Below are 19,964 nucleotides of genomic sequence, written 5' to 3'. Positions count from 1 at the left end.
TTTTTCCCCCATTGATGTATTCCTTGTGCCTAGAATTCCTGGCACACAGTAGGCCCTCAATAACCACCTGCTGAAATGAATGAATGTGGGCCAGTTCTCAGTGCCTGAGGTAAAGTGTGTACAGCACTTAGCACAGTGCCAGTCACTTGAGTGTTTACTATTTTCATTATCATTGTAAGTGAGGTGGGGCTCACGCCTGGAGAAGGCACTTCCGGGTCTGTAAGGATGTGGACACAGGTGGGAGGGGCAGGACCTCACCTGGGAGGGCAACACCTGTAACTGCCTCAGTCACCCACCCCTCCCCGCAACAATCCACTGAACATCCATCTACTACAAGGGATGGTTCCAGGCCTGATGCAAAGCCCAACATGGACCAGAGAGGTGAACAGAACCACATTTGGTCTCTGCTCTCATGGGAATCCATCTCCTGGGAAGAAAGATGTATTTTTTAAATGTCATCTCCCCTGAGAGATGCTCTAACATGGACAATAGAGTCAGGTGCACAGGAAAGGGGATCAACTAGCACGAAAAGCCCTGCTTGATTCTTGAAGGATGTGTGAGTGCTTGCTGGGGGCGGGGGGATCCCCAGCAGCCGGAACAGCATGTGCAAAGGCCCAGAGGAGTGAAGGGATGACAAGGAACTGCCAGTCGATGGGAGTTCAAGATGTAGCATGGGGGATGAAGGATTGGACCAGAAATCAGGCAGGGTCGAGGGTCACAAGGAGGGCTTTTCAGTCCACACTTAGCGTTCAGACTTCGCTCTGCAAGCAAGGGTTTGAAAGCATGGAGCAATGTGACCAACACACATTAGAGAAGGCTGGTGCTGGGCTGGGGCTGGTGCGGGGAATGGGTCTGAGGGGGAGCTGGGGGGAGGCTGGGTGAGGGGACGGGCTGGAAACTGACAATAACGCAAGCAGGTGAAGTGAATGTCACACGGGAACAGCAAAGTTGGAGAGACTGGGACCGATCTGGGGAATCTAAATCTTCAAGACTAACTTAGAGACCAACTGGGTAGGACAGAGGGAAAGGAAAGCTGAGCAGGGCTAGAATGTCTCCAGGGCCTGCCTGCGTATCTGAGCGACTTCGGAACAGTATATTCTGTTTTAGACATTCTGTCAAACAACCTAAGACCCAACAAGCAGCGGCTTGGACACGAAAAGGTTTTCTTTGTGTTCATGGCCTGGGCAGCAGCTCAAGAACGCCACCCAAGGGCCTAGAGTCTTTTCTGCTCCACCATCCTTAGCACATGGATTTCGGCCTCATGATCACAGGATGGCTGCCCTACTTCCACAAATTACCTCTGCTTTCCAGGCAGGAAGAAGATGGGTGGGCCAAAAGCTTTCTGTCTTGGGACTTTGGCTTTTTATTCAGGAAGGGAGCAGGGACAGGAGAGCATGCCAGCAGCCCTGAAGTGACATCTCACTGGTCCAAACTCACTGGATTCTCCTGGCTGGAAGGTGGAGCCTTTAGCTGTCCAGCCTCTGAGCAGAGGGGCCTTTGCACTTGCTGTTCCCTGTCCAGCCATCCCGCCCAGCTCCCTCGTTTCTATCCAGTCTTTGCTCAAATGTCAGCTTCTTATGAGGCCTTCTCAACCACTCTACTTACAATTTCATTTCTCACTCACCCTCTGTCCAGTACCTCCACCCCTGCACTCATTTATTTTTCCCACAGTCCTATCACCTTCTAAGTATTGCTACATTATACGACATATTGACTTATTTCGTTTACTGCTTGTCGCTCCCAGCTGGGAACATCAGCTCTGAGAGGTCAGGACTTCTGCTGGATATTCTCCTGTGCGGAATCTGGCACACAGAAGGAGCTATGTGAATGAATGAATGAATGAATGAATGAGGGCCAGCTAGTAAGAAGGCACCTTTCCCTACCTAGGGGTTCTTCCCAGGCCCAGTCTCTGCTTAAAGGGAAACTACTCAGTACCCGGCCCCCGCTTTCTGAAGCCCCTGCCCTGGAGGAAAGATGAGACACACGTTTGGGAGGTGACCAGCCAGGACCAGAACCTTGCAGGTGGCAGGGCCATGGGAGCCGGAGTAGCAGCACTTCAGGAAGAGTGAGGCACCTGAGCAGGCCCAGGAGGCTTCTTGGAGGAGGTGATTCCTGAGCAAGGCTGGGAGCTGTCAGGGTGCTCTGGGAGGGTGCAAGGAGCAAGAGAGTACCCCAGGCAGGAGGGTTAGCATGTGGCTAGTGGTCCTCTCCTCAAATGATGTGCTGAGCATCATAATCCAAGACCCAGGGCCCACAATGGGGAGCCGCCAGGACTGCCTCCCTTAGCAAGGCAAAAGCCAGATGGGAAAAACTTCCCTGAGAGTTTGACACCAAGTCCCCACCCTACCCTGCCCCTCTGTCCCTGACAAAGGTGACCACATAGCTGGTTGTAATCCAGAAGCAGGTTTAACGGGAGCTGCTTGCTAAATATATGCTCCAATTTGAGCCAAGCTGACTGTCCGTATCCACACAAGTGTCTTTAATTTAAGTGGTAAGGTCCCAGCACACACACAATGACTCCCCTGCCTGGCAGATGGAAAGATGGAGCGGAGCTGATGTCCCAGGAAGACGGAGGAGCACACACGAATTTCCACGTCCTTTGTGAGGCTTGGACAATACTTTCACTGGGCCTCTTCTGTGGGCTAACATCTTGCAGGAGGAAAATGAAAATGACAGGTTGACCCCAGACCAGATAAAGGAAAAGGGCAGAAGACTGGGGACTCAGATTCCACAAAGGGAGCCACAAAGACCCTATTGTTTTAGACAATCATGTGTCAGGGGCAGCTGGATGTGAAGAAAAAGATTGTTGGTGGTGATGGTGATGATGATGGTGATGGTGACGATGGTGGTGATGATGATGATGATGATGATGACAATGGTGATGATGGTGATGACAATGGTGATAATGGTGATGATGATGATGATGATGATCATGATGCTGGTGATGATAATGATGATGGTGATGATGATAATGATGATGATGGTGATGATCACAATGCTGATGATGATGGTCCTTACATTTATAAAGCATGTTATAATTCACAAGAAGTCTAATGGCCATTTTTACAATACTGGGAGGGAGGTATTGTAATTCCCATCTCACAGATGAGGAAACAGATGCTTAGGAGACCCAAGGGACCTGCATGGAGAAGAGAAAGGTGGGTGCTGTTTGAGCCTCAGAGAGAGCAGGATAGGGACAGAGTGATAGATGTGCCTTTTTTCCTTTAAAAAGAATGGTCTGTTCACTGTCCATTAGTTGTAAGGAAGTCAGTGCAACATCAGGAAGCGATATCTCCAGTCTGCAGCAACCTTAAAACTGGAGTTCAACAAGGCAAGAAGTCCCTAAGCCCAGGGCACCTGGAGCCTGAGGGTTGTTTTCTTGTTCAGTCCACAGCATCCTCTATGGTTGTAAGACTATGCTCTCCAGTCAAATCACAGTGAACACAGAGGCTGAAGTTTGCCACTTGCTCAGTATCACTGACATCCAACACAGCTACTGACTCTGTTCCATGCCCACATGCAGCCTCTTCAGGCTGTGACAAGCCCACTCAAGGTCCCCACGAGTTAACAAGCTTGTGCAACGCAGGCTGTCCAGCGGTGGGGCTGCAGGAGGCCTTTGCTTATTACTACCAACCCGAGGAAGGGAAGGAAATGAGTGGACGTGCCTTTTGCTGATGAAGTGACTGCAGAGAAGCACACGGTGGGAGAGAGAGGCAGGGACGCCCACCGGGGCCTCCAGCTGCTGGTGCTGGGGGAGGCTCTGTCTCCATGGGGGCGGAGGATGCTGAAACTGAACTGGATGAAAGGAGAAAGGAAACTGCCCGGTGTTTGAGCAAGACCCAGGAAGTACAAAGAGCATTCGGAGCAGTTAACAGCAACAGGTTGCCCTCTGAAATTATTAGGCAGAGGACACATGAATGGGCATGAACAGGATTTTTTCTAGTGTGTAAAATTATGATAAGCAGATTGATAAAGCACTGCTCTACATTCTGGAGAAGGCCTGTGAGTAAGAACGGGTCAGACAAATCAGTTACAGTTGTCATCCCTCCAACAGGCAGGCCCACTCACCCCCCAGGGCAGTGAGACGGGTTCAAGGCCACACTGTTTGGCAGGGGCCGACGGTGCAAGCCAGGGCAGGTCAGCCCAAGGCCCCTCCTCGGCTTCCTGCTGTCTTGGGTCACAACCACAATATCAGCTCCACAACATCCTGGTCATCTTTGTATCCCCAGGCCCAGAGCCAGGCTTGGCATACGATATACAATTATTGAACTAATTTGTAGAATTGTACAGGGTAATCTTCATTCACACTAAAGAAAGCATTCCTGGCTTTATTAAAAGACTTTGTTCTGGTTGTTGTTTGGGGATAGGTGTTCCTTTGATGTATTTTAAGTGTTTTGGCAGGAAAGTTAGGGCTCCACAGCGTTAATGACTAAGCAAACAGAACGGAGGGCAAAATTACGTCAGAAATCTCTGTGTAAGTCAACAAAACGTAGGCCCTTTGTTTAGAAAAACTTAATTCACATACACAATTTCAGAAATATCACAGAAAGTGAGGTTTATTCTTTCCATCCCCAGGACAACTGGGATACCCAGGAAACCAGTGGGACACACCTGGTCTCCATGGTAACCTACCTGTTTCCAGTGACAGGAGAGCTTACTTCCTGCCTCCATGTGGAATCTTACAAAAACCTAAGGACCCAGCTTTCAAAAATAACAATTTCTGAACACGGGTGCCATACTAATTTTTTTTTTTAAATACGGTTTCCTCATGGTGAAGATCCCAAAATATTTACCTGATGTGTATGTAATTTTGCTGACAATTATATTTTCTTTCTAACATCATAAATATGGACATCAGACTATAAACATACGATTTTTAAAGAATTTAATCCAAGAAACTATAAGCAGGCACTGAGCCAGTAGCAAAGGCAACCTCTGGCTTCTCACATTTTATAGCAATATTATTTGCCTGGAGAGACAGCCCAGCCCCCAGGCATCCTTCATTTGCTCTGAAATTAATCTTTCATATTAGCCAATTTCTCTGATGGCTGGCTTCGCCTTCATAACTTTCCATTGCTGACTCAATATCCTGGGCTCAGACAGATTAACCCTCTGCAAAATGACAGGGATGACAGCCTAAGAAGCCTCTGGAGGGATGCCAGGCATGGCCCTGACCAGGGCTGAGATGGCCCTGCTCACCAGCCAGTAAGCAGGGACAGTCAACCCAGCGTGAGCCCACGATCAACCCAAAGTCAACCCAAGTCGGCCCAACATCAACCCACGGTCCCAAGGCAGGAACAGCACAGGCGGTGGGGAAGGATCACCCCCAGGAATCCTCCAATTCACAGGAGCTGAAGACCAGCAGTTTCACTCGGGGGAGTCAGGACGGAAGGTTAGGGACCGTGAAACCAAAAAGTTATTTTCAAAAAGGGAGCTGAAAAACATCAGGCTGATAGACAAACAGGAAGGAGATCATTCCTGGAAGAGGGCCACTGTGCGAACATTTGGTGATGAGAACGGAGAAGGGAAAGTCGGGACAGGTGGTGTGAGGACATCAAACCATCTCATCAAAAAACCCAACATCAACATGGCAGGAGCCTCGAAGTCTCCTTCCAGGTCAAGAAGCAAAGTGCACACCCAAATTCAAGCAAGCAAAAAAGGAGAAACACGTTCTAGATCACAAACAAATTCTGATCCTTGCCATGTGGAAATGGTGAATTTCTTGGAAGAGTCAGAATATTTTTCTTTATATCCAAGTTAATAGAATTACTCAGTATTGACTTTAGATGAGACTAACAAATTCTGATAATGTAGTATGATGAACTTGCATTAATTCAAATCATCCCAAGTATGGAATTTGTGGGTTCCAGCCAGTCTGACTATAAAGATAATTTGGTAAGCAAATTAAGAGAATAAACAAGGTTATCAGAGGAATGCATTCTTGGGGTTCCTTTTTAAAACACTTTTTTTCCCCTAATTGCAAAACTAATACATGCTCATTGATGAAAATTTAGAATGTAGAGAAAATATTTTAAAAGCATAAAAGAAATAACACTCAGATCCCATGAGATTCGACTGCTGTTAACAGTCTGGTATATTTCCGCCCCATCTATTTTCTCTGACTTTTTTTCCTCCCAAAAGTAAATGAAATGAAACTGTCTATATGGCTCTACATCTTACTTCCCAGGTCCATATTTAGGAGATGTTTAAACTGCTTATTTTTAACCCCTTTAGCAAATACCTACTAGCTTACTACCACAAATGCTAACTTCAAAGAACGCTTAGTAATTCATTAGAAAGACCAGCTTGAGGTAAAAGCTGGTCAGGAGTTTGCATCGATATGTATACTTTTGTCTGAAAAGAATACAGTTATTTATCTTCTACAGTACTCCCTAATTCTGACTTTTCTCTAATTCACAATTAGTCAAAACAAGAAGTTGAGTCCACAGTTTCTTAGATCGTGAGAGGTATAACCTCCTGGAAAGAACAGAAGTGCACCATCACACAGAAGAGAGTACCGTCCACATCCTAAGCTCTGGTGCTTCTTGCCCGAGTTTTCTCTTAAAGGAATCGTTAACGATTTCTAAGTAAAGCCCTGAATCTAAAGCCTAAGATATCAGCTCAACTGCCAACCTTCTTCCGTGCTCCCACAGCGAATATCCCACTGAAATCACTCTCCTTCTCAGTCTCAGCTTCCTTAAGACACAGCACCATTCCCAGCACAGGAAGTTAGAGGAAGGCACTGAATGGACAGATGGGTGGGTGAAATACACAGAGTTCATCTCCCTACCTTCAGGACCCCCTGGCCCGACCCCTTCCTTCCAGTCTGTGCTCTACAAGTCTGTTCCTCAGTATTACCGTTTTCTTCTGAACTGTGATGCCAGCTCTTCAGACGGCCATTGCTAAGGTGTCTGTGTTTCCTGAGGGGCTCATTTTTTGCTGCAGTCAGTTTCACCGTGAGAAGTCTCTCTGCGCTTTATGTTGGATACGCCCTACAACTCAAGTTTACGCTTTTGAGCATTTTTCCTGAGTGGCGGAGTTGAGAGAGAAGAGGTTATCCAGTCCCGTGCTGCACCTGACAAAGGAGGAAACTGAGAGCTGGAGAGGGAAAGCTAGGCATTAATGACTTCTGCAAGCCATAAAGCCAAGATGGCTTCCTGACCACTGTCCCGCAACTGTTTTTTGCCAGGGAGGGGCAGGTAATTAGGTTTATTTACTTATTTTATATATATATATATATATATATATATATTTTTTTTTTTCATTTTTTTTTTTTAATGGAGGTACTAGAGATTGAACCCAGGACCTTGTGCATGCTAGGCATGCACTCTACCACTGACCTACATCCTGCCCTCTGTCCTGCAACTGCAATGAGTGTGTAAAACACTTGCCATCAGCAACAGCACAGAAAACAGTACTAGAGCCCTGAACTGCCCAATCACACGCTCAGGCTTGCCAAGCAAGCCCCTTAGCTGAGGTGTCACGTTTTAAATAATTCAACTCACCCACCATCCTATAGTTGAAAGAAGAGGATGGTGGTTGGGCCATACATCTGGACATCTACTGTGTCCCAGGCATGCAAAGATGCCCACTGCCCTGGGAGAAGTGGACAGGCTTGGTCCCCAACCTGCCAGGTCAGGCCCTGGAGAGCCGCAGCAGCAAAGGGCCTGGAGAACCCAGCTGAGAGCCCAATTTGTCCTCCCTGGAGGGGCGAAGGGGAGCTTAGCAGAACACGTGACACTGGCTCTCTCTTGGGCCTGAACAGACAGGTGGTGAATGGGCCAGGGTTCCCCAGATAGACAGGCAGCTGCAATACAAGAGATGCATACAGCTTCCATCTTATGTAGTCCTCCCTTCTCCGAGGGGGATACATCCCAAGACCCCCAGTGGATGCCTGAAACTGCAGGCAGTACTGAACCTTATTTTGCTGTTTTTTTCCTATACACACACCCATGATAAAGCCTAATTTACAAATTAGGCACAGGAAGAGATTAACAACAATCACTCCTAATGAAATAGAACAGTTATAATGAAATGCTGTAGTAAGCGTGAGTATGCTCTCTCTATCTCAAAATATTGTACTGTACTCACCCTTCTCCCTTGCAATGATGTGAGATGATACAACTCCCACGTGAGGAGACAGAGTGTGGTGAGTGACGCAGGCACTGTGACGTAGTATTAGGCTGCTGCTGACCTCCCAGTGACACATCAGAAGGAGGGGCGTCTGCCTCAGCTCATCCTGGATCACTCACTGCACCATCGAGATGCTGGTGGTTGGATGTCACGAGCAGATGATGTCAATGGGTAAAGGGATCCCGGGGGAACGGAGTGGGACAGCACAAGATTTCATCATGCTTCTCAGGATGGCACCGGATTTAAAACTTACACATGTTTATTTCTAGAATTTTCCATTTAATATTTTTGGACCATGGCTGACCGCAGGTAACTGAAACCATAAAAAGTGGAACCATGGATAAAGGGAGACGACTATAAATACATAGATAGATAAATGTATTACAGGGATTAGCTCACGCAATTTTGGAGACCAAGAAGTCCCACAATCTGCCATGTACAAACTAGAGAACCAAGAAGACCAGTGGTGTAAGTCCCAGTCCACGTCCAAAGGCTTAAGAACCAGGAGCACTGATGTCCAAGGACAGGAGAAGATGGATGTCCCAGCTCAAGAGCTTCTTCCTTCACCTTTTTGCTCTATTTGGGCCCTCACTGGACTGGGTGACACCCACCCACGTTGGTGAGGGTGATCTTCTTTACTCGGTCTACTGAGGCCAATAAAATGCGCATTTCTACCAGAGACACCCTCATAGACACACCCATACATGATGTTTTAACAGCTACCTCGGCATAAAATTGTCAGGCTGACCCATGAAATTAACCATCACAGGTGGGATGTTTCCAAGAATCTTTCAGATTAGTTATTGTCATGAGGCTACCTTCAGAGTAACATTCCATCACCCACCCGCATTTGGGTTCTCTATGCCTACCACCATCCTGTTGTAACTCCTCCTCAGTGCCCCCAACAGTCGAGGGCATCCCCCGAAAAGAACAGCTAATTCAACAGAAACGGGTTATGTGATGCAGTGGCCCAAAGCTTGGGAAGCAGTGCTGAGACTGAATGACAATGATGATGATCATGATGACGGCTATAGTGACGGCAGTGATGCTGATGATGCTGACAATAATGGTAACAGTGATGGGTGTTGGTGAGGATAACGATGGTGGTGGTGATGACGATAGTGATGATGATGATAATGGTGAGAATGAGGATGAAGATGAGGATGATGTGGTTGTACTGGGAAGCCAGCAACTAGTCCCGGACAACACATAGAGGGAAGGAGTCAGAGAAACAGGGAAATCTTTACACAGCTTGAGGGCCCCTGGCCCAGAGAACCTGGAATTCTTTACCTGTGCTATACGTCCCCTCTCCCACCCCACTCCCACCAACAATGGCAAAAATAATACGCCAGCGCATAAGCATTGACTTTATAGCTAGCTCTGAGAACAATCAGCCAGGCCATATTGTTTTTCAGTCAGCTAAGAGCATATCACCAAGAACACAGGCTAATAAAAGCAGCAATTCTTTATACCGTCTTTAGAAAGAAAGAAGAAAAAGCAATCCCCAGAGAATAAGAAATGCCAAAGTTCCGGCATAAAGGAAAGCCGTACCTTAGCATCTGTCTGAAGCCTGTTTCTACCTTTATTTACCAGGAAGAAGCAAGACACCCAAACAAATCAGAGCAGCCACTGAGTGTGCCCCATCTCCCACCCCTGGAAGTGAGCCCGACTGCCCAGGCTGAGTCACCAGGCATGGTATTGGCACCACATGACTGAAGGATTTTTAATAAAGCCTCACTCCTGCCACCGCCGCCCCACGATCCAGCGAGAGCTGAGCGAGGGGGAGACAGCCCAGTCCCTCGGCTTTTCTGGACACCCACATGGAAATACAGAAAATTGCATGACATGGTAATGACTGTCTTTAAACCCAAGTGATTGATTTTGAGAGATTCTCTTGTCCCTCTAAAAGTGGATTACAGCACAGCAAAGAGAAAGGACGGGAGTGACAGGGAAGGGTGGGGAGCTCTCGTCAATTCTGTTTTCTGGAAACGTCTGTCAACTGCACAGGAAGGAAGCAGAGACCTGAGCATTCTACTGCTGGAGGGAAAACGGCGCTGTGATGCACACATACGGCTGCTCAGAACCATCATTCTGCCAACGTTCCCACGAGTCCCCCTCAGCCCACGGGCACGCACGCATCCAAATTCAATAAATGCTTTCCAAGCGCCCGAGGTGGGAGGGGACTGAGAGGTCTGGGCCCCCCTGTGTCCGAGGAATAACCTGCAGATCTCTTTGTGCAGACCTCCCCCAAGTTCAGGGTCACTGTGGCTGCGTCAGGGAGCCTGAGAGATGCTCTGCGGAAGCGGAAGCTGGGGCATCCGACATGGCAGCTCCCCAAACTCCAAGTCATGACCCTCACCGGGTCCCTTCCAGGACCCTTGGCACACACACGTTCACAGGCTCTCATGTTACGTGCCGTGCTAGTACAGTCTGGGTTGAAATATGCGCAACAACGTAAATCTGAAAAGAAATGCTCAGTGGTGGAAGAAACACTGCAGCCGCCTCCATTTCCGCCCACATGTGACCAGCCAGACTTAACCGGGTCCTCCACATCCAGGTTTCATGAGACTGAGGGGGCCTGCAACCCCTTTGTGCGCATGCGCAAACTCAGGCTCAGCAAGCATCACTCAGCCAATAAACAACAGAGCAGAGACCTCCCGGAACCCCAGGCTGCCTGGCCCCAGCCTTGGTCTTTCCTCTGGGAAATTCTGCAAAACAGGTTCTAACAACCATGAACCTTCAGAAAGATACAAGATGCTCTCACTGTCCACCGAGAAAGTTCTCTGCATCCATGGGAGAGAGCCTATTCATGATCTAGTGGTCTGCACACCTGGCCCAGAGCAACCAGTACACACTAGGTATACAATTTCCAAGTCTCAGGTGGCATGCTTGTAAAATGAGTTCTCCTCCTCTGTTCTTTCCTCAGAGAACAAAAATGATGCAAGAGGCTTCGGAAACACACGAGGCCTAGAAGTGCGCTCACCCCCTCCCTCCCTCAGGGCCTTCATCTATTTGCCTCTCTGCAGGTCACACGCTTAAACTGTTGCTCCTACCTGGTCAGCTGTGAGCCAGGTACAGGGGCAAATGAAGCTGTGTCGTGAACCACTCATGCCCCAAAAAGGGGGGCCTGCTTGGGGGCCAACGGCAGGAAAAGTCACAGAGGGGCACATCCTTACAGTCAAATAGTGGTGGAAGAGAAAGCCACGTGGTTTACTTCTTGGTGCCTCTACTTTCTGTCCATGGCTTTCGGCTACTTATTTGGCTCTGGGCATCTGCGACATTTTCATTTAAAAAGATGGCTTTGATCCCATGTGCCTGAAGTGTTCCCGCTGAAATAAGATTCGGAGCGAGGCCTCACAACACAATTACATAACCTGTACTTGAAATTCCAGCATTTGACTGGATACTCAGGAGCTCACCGGAGAAACACAAGGGAGGCAACTTTAGTTAGTGCAGCCAGTGTGCTCCGGGTGTATCCCAGGTGCTGCGAGAGGCCAGTAAGGCCTGTGGGCTGTGTCAGAGCTCGCCGCACACACGCACACACGCACACACGCACACACGCGCTAGCACTGGCTACTTCCTCAGCCCAAGGGGCAACAGGGAGTGACAGTTACGGGAGCTTCCCAGCAAGGGGATAAACCGCTCTAAAGCGGGACTGCGGTGACGGCTGCGCAACTCTGTAAGCTTACTGAAAAGTATCGAACAGTAGTACACTTTAAATGGGTACACTTTATGATATGTAAATTATACCCCAATAAAGCTGTTAATTAAAAAAAGTTTTTTTACAGATTGAGTAGTTTAGTGAATTAAGTCTGGGTGGGAGAGCAGACAGACACTGTGTCCACCCGCCTGGTCTCACCCTCCAGCCGCTCCACGCCCCCGCCTCCCTCCAGAGGCCCGCACCCCCTCCCAGGCCGGCTTAGAAGCTTAGACATGCTTCTCCTGGAGGCCAGCTCTAGCCCAGGGGGCTCTAGCCCAGGGTGAGAGCTGCCCTCCTGGGCAAGTGTCAACTTGTTTGATGGTTCCCCACCACCAGCCCAAGACCAAGCTCGAGGGGGCGGGGATGAAGCCTGTGTCCAGCATTAAGGGCCCAGCTTGGAGCAAGGCCACAGCAGGTGTTCCAGAAGAACTTACTGAGGAAGAGAATGAACCAGCGGGTGGCGGGGGTGGAAAAGGAGATGATGAAATCTGTTTTAAACACTGACCTGACAACAGGATGACAGCAGAGAAGGAACTGGAAGCCAAGCTCTAGGCTAAGGGATGGGGCTTTGCTGGGCGTCGGGAAGAGGTGGCGTGGAGATAAGGAGGAATACCAGGGCCACAGAGGACTGATGGAGAAAGAAGGGGGAAGGGCCAGAAACCCTGTGAGGCGGAGGGGGCTCTCTGGGCTCTGCTTTGATGTGTAGTGATGTGGAGCCCACACAACGAACTGCACTGGGTCTGAGCTGTGGGAGAGCCACTGCCGTCACATAGACATGAGAGCAGGTGCCTGACCAAGGGTAGGTCTCCCTTGCTGAAGGGGACACAGAGCAAGGGAAGACTTCGGCTAGGGCAACAGGGTATTCTGGCAATCGGTGAGGACTTCTGAGAGGGGAATTACACACCTTCAAAAGCTTTTTTCCTGTCTTCAGGATCATGGCTGCTTTATCCAAGGAATAAGAATTGAACAATCCTGAATGTTTCTTAGCCAAGGGTCAGAGATCCATCACTAGGTCCTCCAAGAAGACTTCTCATCTAATGAGGCAGGTGGGGCTGATGCCAGAACCCCCACCCCAGTCTCCTGGCTTCCTGCCAATCTGGGCTGTATATCAAATTCTAAAAAGAAACAAAACACCCGGAAAACACAGCCGCTGGATTAGCAAACGCAGGGGATGCACTGGGCTTATTAAAAAAAAAAAAAAGAAACGGTAAAAGAAAGCATCTTTGCTGCCCTGATGCAGGCAGGGGAAGGAGCCTGAGGTCTCTCAGAAAGTGTCTTTAGTTAATCACACCTCATAAACACAAAGATATGCAGACCTGCCTCTAACATTCAGTTTTACTTGAAACGACATGACCAAGATAGGGCTCTCTTAAAGGATTTACTGTGCTTTTCAGGAGATTTTTTTTTAATTCTCTAGACGTGCACCTTGCTCAGTGCCTAAGAAGTGTTCCACCTGACAAACTGTATTGATTACCTGAAGTTACATTAAACCCACACCACTATATTCCAGCGGATTTTTTTTTTTTTTGGTAGAAAGTGATTTGAAACGTCCTTTTCTGTGGGGCAAGTGGCACCAAGAGCCCCTAAGCCCACTCTGCTATCTCCATATACAATTACTCTCCGTCATCCCTTAATTAGAAATTCAACTCAAAGGGAAGAGGACAAGAGTGAGAAGCAGGGATGCACAGCCTTGCGTGTGGGCATGAACACGTGGAAGAAACCCAGCGAGAATGTGGGAGAACGGTAAATATCAGAGCAGAGCATAATTAGAGTCTACAAGTGCCCTCTACCCCAAGCACAATGACATCAGGGCTGACAAACTAGCAAAAACACATAATCCCCCATCAAGCCTGGGCTGGCAACTCATACGTTGGAAGCATTATCTCAAGCAAACAAGCATGGTTTAGGGCTTGCTGGAGTGTTAAGTTCTCACACAAACCCGATCCCCAACCTAGAGAAAATTTCAGCTGCCAAAGAGCTTACTTTTTGATGCCAAAAAATTCTGGGGCTCCTTATTACTATCCTGGATGATCAGACCTTGGCACATCACCACTTACAAGTGGCAACGCATGGTCTTAGAATTAAGTTTGGGGGGAAGTCCTGTTGAGTTACAGGAGACAGACTACCTCGATGCACAAACACCCACCTTGGTATTTTATGTGAATGGTGACCCTTGGAACTGTGCATGCGGATCCCTGATGGAAGGAGGTGTGAGCCCCAGATGATGGCACTACCTCTTCCCCAGATGACACTCCACAGCAGCTCTAGGTAGAAATGGGGCTTGGTGAGTACGAGGCCCAGACTGGGGAGTGTGTGCCAAGGAGAGCCCACTCCTCGCTCATCTGTCGCTTGTATCCCTAATTCTGCACAGCCCTGTGGCCAGAAAGGGACATGAGGATAAATTCTAGAGGAATTTGTCCAAGCTTTTTATTTCTCTTAGGGTCTCTCTTTCTCGAAGGGCTCGCTGGAAATGAATGGGTTAGTGGCTACAGTTGGGGCAAATCTCTGTTCTCCTGGGGTTTTGACTTATTCTTATTCTTGGCATCTGATTCCCAAAGCCAAGTTTCCCAAGTTACTGTAGAACGTTGACGTCTATTTTCCATGTTACAAAATCGGAACCCAAAGGGAGCAGGCAACGCTGGAATGTGGCATCACGTCCCATGGCAAGCGGGAGGCAGAGCCCCTGGCCCTTCCCTCTGGCATATTATCCAATAAAACCTCAAGAGTTTGGTAATTACAGGCGCTTTCAAAAGTGAAACATAAATCGATCTAGGGCCGAAACATTGGTTTCCTTGAGACAAAGGGCTGGTTTTAACTAGGGGGATAAAACAGCTTTTGGTCTGTCTTCTCAGCAGAGAAAGCCAGACTGATTTTTTTTAATATCATTATTGAATCTGATTACGGGGAAGAGAATAGGATTCAGATCAAAAGCCCTTTATTCCTCTGGGATATAAAATCATTTTATGAAACAGGAAAAGCAGGTTGCATTCTAAATGTGCCCCTAACACCAAATCAGGATGACAAATTAGCTTATTCGGTTCCCCTGCCATCACTGTTGAGATCTTAGGGCTTTGGTCCTGGCTGAAGACAAACCAAAGGATCCAAACCGGAGGTTTCTCTGCTCCTGTGTCATCAAAGCCTGCACAGGATTCCAGCTTCCTTGAGAATACCCACCTGGAATACCTCATACTTGGAAAGGCACCCCAGACCCAAACGCAGCCCCTCAATGTTCCTAACATCCCTGTCCATTCCATGCCAGAGCTTCATTTTGAGAACCTCATGTACCATGAGGTCAGCTGCTCCCTTGGTGAAGGTCCCCCTCACCCCCCAACCCCGCCCCGGCCCCCACACCGCCCCGGCCCCCACACCCCAGCCCCGGAAATGGGAAGAGTCCCGAGAGGAAGAAATCAGAGAGGGAGGGAAGGAATCACTAGCTGTGGCAGACGGCAACAGGGCAGCCCTGGCCAGCTGGCCCTGCTGGGGCCAAGCGCTATGGTGCAGCTGGCAGGGCTCTGCCTGAGAGTGAATCGTGGTTAGAGCTGTGTGCACATTCACTGCAGTTCAATGAGTAGTAGGTTTGAAACTAAATATTTTAAAAATTAAGGCGTGGGACTAGTCTCCTGATGTAAGGCTGATCAAGGGGGTGGAGGATGACTGTGGGGAGGCGGGGGTCGGAGGGGAGGGTGTTAAATCTCAAGGCCCAAGGCAGGACGTGCTATCCTAGCAAACATGCTCCTAGAGGGTAATCGGTGGTGGCCGTGAGAAAAGGGGGCAGCCTTCAGCGTGACCAGGTCCGGCGGGGTGCCCTGGGAGCCCGAGGTTTGTCTCTGTGGGGAGTGTCACTTTCACACCGTGGCTCTCAGCAGAGCTGCACACCCCGGGGACTAGGCACTTGTTGAACAAAAGGGCTCCCGCCTCCCGCAGCCTCTGCCTTCGGCCAGGAGAGGGACCCCGGCTCGGGCGCGAGAGCCTTCAGGGCTGGAGCAGGGCCGGCGGCCAGCGCTGCGCGCTCCTACACATTCGTGGCGGCGGCGCCCGGGAGGTGCCGCGGAGGAGACGCACTCGGCAGCCTAAACTTTCTTGAATCTCGGTGCTTCGCGGTTAAGTTAGGGCGGTGAGAGAAACACAAAACACGCGCGAAGGGCGAGGGTGTGGTGTGGCGCAAGAGTTCTGCTCACGATAAAGGAAAAAAACATTTTAAAAAACAAAGACGCTAATCCAATTAACATAACACCTACTATGTGCCAGGCACTGGGCCCAGAGCTATCTTTAGTGGTTCTCATTTTTAACCGTCACGACAGACCCCAAGGGAGGAACTGTCCCCATCTGATAGGAAAACCGCGGCCCGGGAAGGTGGCGTGTCGGGTCCAGGTCGCAGTGCGGTCACGGTGATGCCAAGGCTCCTAACTCCGCAGCAGGGCTCTGTCCGTTGCCCCTCGGCCTGGGGAAGAGGGAGCAGATGGCTGCCGCGCGGGCCCCCTCCCCTGGCCAGAGCGCACAGGAGACTCACTTGGGCCGCACTGACCTGTCTCCCGGAGGGGCTATCCCGAGCTGCCCCTGAAACCCGAGCTAGCCCCCTCGGATCCTAGCTGTCCTCCCAGGCTCTGGAGCTCCGCACTGCGCCGGCCGGCTGGGACCTGGGGCTCCGCGCTCAGGGCTGGACCGCCCACGCCCACCCTGCCACCCGCACCCCACGCAGAGCCGTTCACACACGACACCCTCCCCTTACCAGTCCCCACCAGCAACTGCGCCTCGACACACAATTCCACAAACGCAACCCAAAATGTGTACATTCAACTGCACACACGGATCCCCACGAGGACACGCCATTCCAGAGACATACCACGTACTCGGTCACTCACAACTCCATCGCGCAGGGAAACACAGTATCCCCCTCAACACACACGCACATACACACGCAGAGAGCCCGATTGCAGCGCACGCCGGTGCACAAGCCCAGTAGCCTGCCCCTTCCCTACCTGCTCCGGAGCAGGACGTGATCCGCCGGCTCCCCGAGCCCAAGTTCCGCGCCGCCGGCGCTGGGGCGAGCGCGGGCCGCTGCCAGGGACTAGCGCGTCGAGTCCGGGAAGGGTGGCTAGGAGCGCGGGCCTCCGTGCGCCCGCAGCCGCCGCGCCGGCCCTGTGCTCATCGCCTCCCAGAAAGACAAAAGGAAGCCGTCAGTGAGGGAGGGAGCGAGGTGGAGGCGCCCGCCTGTCCGCTGGTCCGCCAGTCCGCCGCCTGCAGTCGCCGCGGCCCGCCTGCCAGCCGGGGGAAGGAAGGGACGTGAAGGCGGGGCCCTGAGGCGGGGGCTGGAGGCGGGGTGCACCAAAGGGGCGGGCGCTTACATTTCCTGTGGACCCGCCCCCGCGTCGACCACGCCCCCAAATTTAGCTCCGCCTGCAGACCCCCGCTCCGGCCACGCCCCCATCCCTAACCACGCCCCTTTCTGGCTCTCACTGCGCCCGGCATCGGCAGTTTCCACCCTGGCTCCTTGCTCCTCTCTCGCGCCTCTCCGCCCAGCGGAGGCCTTGACCCGGTCCCTGCCCCGAGGGGATTTCGGGGAAGGGGCGGTGCCAAGCACCGGTTCCGCCTCTTCTAACCTTTGGCCTCTGGTCTGAGGGTGTGGGAGAGGCCTGGAGGCGGTGCCCGGGAAGGGCCGGCCCCGCACCCTCTTCCCCGCCTCCCGAGTCCTCCGCAGGAAGTGCGGCCCGGGTGGCCCAGAAGAGGAAGAGGCCGGAGTCGCCCCAGGCCGCCTGCTAAGCCCCTCTGATGTCTGCACGGCCCGTCCCATGAGCAGATCTCACCAGCCTTCCTGCACCTCGTTCCGGAGAGGAGCCCGGGCCGAAAGGAGGGCGGCCTGGATTCCACCTCTGGTGGCTCTTGCTAACTCTAGGCCATTTTGACAAATCCCTCAGCCTCCCTTGGCCTTCAGTTTCCCCACCTGTATAATGGATGGGAGGAGGAACGGGCTTCTTTGGGCCCTTCCCTCCATAACGTGCCGTGGGAGTTTAGTCTCTGCTGAGGAAGGGACTTTGTTGACATCTCAGTCCCTGGGAACCGTGTCCTGGGTCTCAGCGGGAGGCGGGCCAGTGTATCCTGCCGACTTCTTTCAATCCCCCTGTGATGGCACTTGCATGGGCAGCTAGCAGACAAGAATCGGTCTGTGCTTCCCAGGGCCCCTGCCAGCAGCCCCAGAAAATCTGGGTCCTAGAAGAGCAAATATGTACACACCCCCACCACTACCATCACCACCCACCCCAAACATCCCCGAAGAAAGGTAACCACAGAAACAGCCATAAATGTGGAGCTGGGCGTTAGTGTTAGGCTGCGACAAACTGTCTTTCTAGCGTCTCCAGGGGAAAACTCAAATCCTCCGTCAAATCCTCCTCCACAAAAGCAGTGAGTGAACTCCCACTACACAGGATGCTGCAGAGAGAATGGAGGAGGGCGGCTTTGGGGGGAATTGGCTGGCAGGCAAGGTGGTCTGAGCCCAGACCCCTCCCTCAGGCAAGTGACAAAACTAAACCCAGAAGGAGTTAGTCTCCTCGGCAGCCCTGCATCAAGTGTTAAATGTTCCAATGACTGTGAGCAAGACAGGACTGGGTTGGTGTGATGTCATATGGACCAGCTCTGGTATCCAGGGGTTCCATCTTTCCTTCGCAGCAGAGACAGTAGCCAAGGTCATCGCACAGGCATCTGGTAGCATTTCCACGTAGAGGGTTGTGGTACAGGTGAGGTGCCCTCAGTCAGAAGCCCAGCCCAGGCCTATCAGCCTGGGTTAGTCAGGGCAGATTATGGTCTGCTGTGGTCACACTTAACGATCCCACTCCGCACTCAGGTGCAGTTCAATGCAGGTCGGAGGGTATAGGGAGGACTCCGTACAGGCATTCAGGAACCCCAGCCTCTTCCATCTAGAGATTCCACCACCCTCCTTTCAGGGCCTCTGAAGCTTCCACTGCCCACCCCACCCCCACTACCAGCCAGAAAGGAGAGAGGAAGGGAGCGCCAGCTGGGAGTCTCAGGGATCCTAGGAGCCAGGGCAGCGTTAGGCACACATCACATCCGCCACATTCACTGACCAGCATTAGCCCCAGGGTCCCACCTGAATGCAAGGGGTCTGGGAATTCGTCTTCCTGTGTGCTCAGGAGAAAACAGTCACTTTGGTAAGCTCATGGCAAAGTCTCTGCTACAAAATCAGAATATTTCTCCGAAGCTCCGTCACAGGGCCACAGACGCCCACAAAAGCACAAGAGTCGCTGTCATCAAGGGCTGAGCTATGACCAGCCGTGCTCACATGGAAAACCGGCTCAGAAGAGGCTCACAGAGCAGGTGACAATCTTGCTAAGCCTGGAAAGATAAGGAGGAGGGGACAGCATGGTAGACACTGGGGAGAGGCAGAGTGGAGGACTGGAAAGCCTGGGAAAGCACAAAAGCCAAGGGGGCGGGTCCCCGGGCCCCACCTCTCCTGTGGACCTCCTGCCTTTGCCTGGGCTCTTCTCTCACCCAGCATCGCTTCCCCTGTCTGCCCACCAATCTGGAACCTTCCTGTCCCTCCAGGCTCAGTTTAGCTCCCGCTGGCCCTCCATCCCTCAGCTCAGGTAGACTTCTTCCCTCTCTGAACTTCTAAGGAAGACGTGTTCTCCCTGAGGTGAGATACAACCTGGAACCTTCCTTTCTGTGTCTGCTGCTCCCTCAGTACCCCTTATGCAGCTTAGTGGGAGGAGAGCACATACGAGTCACTCAACAAATACTTGCGGATTTAATAAACTCAAACATGTAACATAAGAAAGCAAATCTAGGGTAAGGTGTGACATTAGTGTCCTGGGGCTGCCATAACAAAATGCCACAAACTGGGGTGCTTAAAAGATAGACATTTATTGTCTCAGAGTTCTGGACGCTGAGTGTCCAAGATCAAGGTGTCAGCAGAGCTGGTTCTTTCTGAGGGCTAAGGGGGAGAATCTGATTCAGGCTGCTCCCACAACTTCTGCAGCCTTGGGGGTTTCTTGGCTTTTAGGTGGCTGTCTTCTCCCTGTATCTTCACCTCATCTTCCCTCTGTGTGTATCTGTCTCTGTGTCCAAATTTTCCCTTTTTATAAGGATACCAGTCACATTGGATTAGAGTTCACCCTAA

At 51.0% G+C, this 19,964-nt stretch overlaps 1 protein-coding gene across 4 annotated transcripts in view; it reads right to left on the bottom strand.

Moving 5' to 3' along the window:
- Positions 1-17,179, bottom strand: part of HPCAL1 (hippocalcin like 1) — a 96,444-nt gene extending 79,265 nt beyond the window's left edge. For 2 of the 4 annotated variants that reach the window (XM_074341655.1, XM_074341656.1), the window contains exon 1: positions 16,813-17,179. The gene's annotated coding sequence lies outside the window, so the exon portion shown is untranslated. The remainder of the gene's footprint in view (positions 1-16,812) is intronic. The other 2 variants (XM_074341657.1, XM_074341654.1) reach the window with 2 other exon arrangements.
- Between the last annotated feature and the right edge of the window lie 2,785 nt (positions 17,180-19,964).

This window comes from Camelus bactrianus, chromosome 15 (assembly GCF_048773025.1).
Source record: "Camelus bactrianus isolate YW-2024 breed Bactrian camel chromosome 15, ASM4877302v1, whole genome shotgun sequence".
Lineage (NCBI taxonomy): Eukaryota > Metazoa > Chordata > Mammalia > Artiodactyla > Camelidae > Camelus > Camelus bactrianus.
This window is presented reverse-complemented; position numbering and strand designations above follow the sequence as displayed.